Here is a 300-nt window from a genome sequence, read left to right as displayed (position 1 = left end):
CTAGGATTTAAAATTTAGAATTAAAGGGTTTTGTACTTATTTGGTCTATGTTGTGTTATGGATAATATGCTATGGATAAAGATCTAACCAAATTTATGTATGTATATTTTGTATGAATAAACACAAGTAACTATCTATTAACAATACTGCAATTGATTATCCACTTATAATTGAACAAATGTTCAACGACTGATGGATACTGTATAATCTAAAAATTCATAAAAAATATAGCAATATGTATCTTAAAATGTAGAAAATATATAATCATAACATATTTTATATAAATAAATAGAAAATTTG

The sequence above is a fragment of the Camelina sativa genome, chromosome 6, assembly GCF_000633955.1.
Source record: "Camelina sativa cultivar DH55 chromosome 6, Cs, whole genome shotgun sequence".
In the NCBI taxonomy this organism is placed as follows: Eukaryota; Viridiplantae; Streptophyta; class Magnoliopsida; order Brassicales; family Brassicaceae; genus Camelina; species Camelina sativa.
This window is presented reverse-complemented; position numbering follows the sequence as displayed.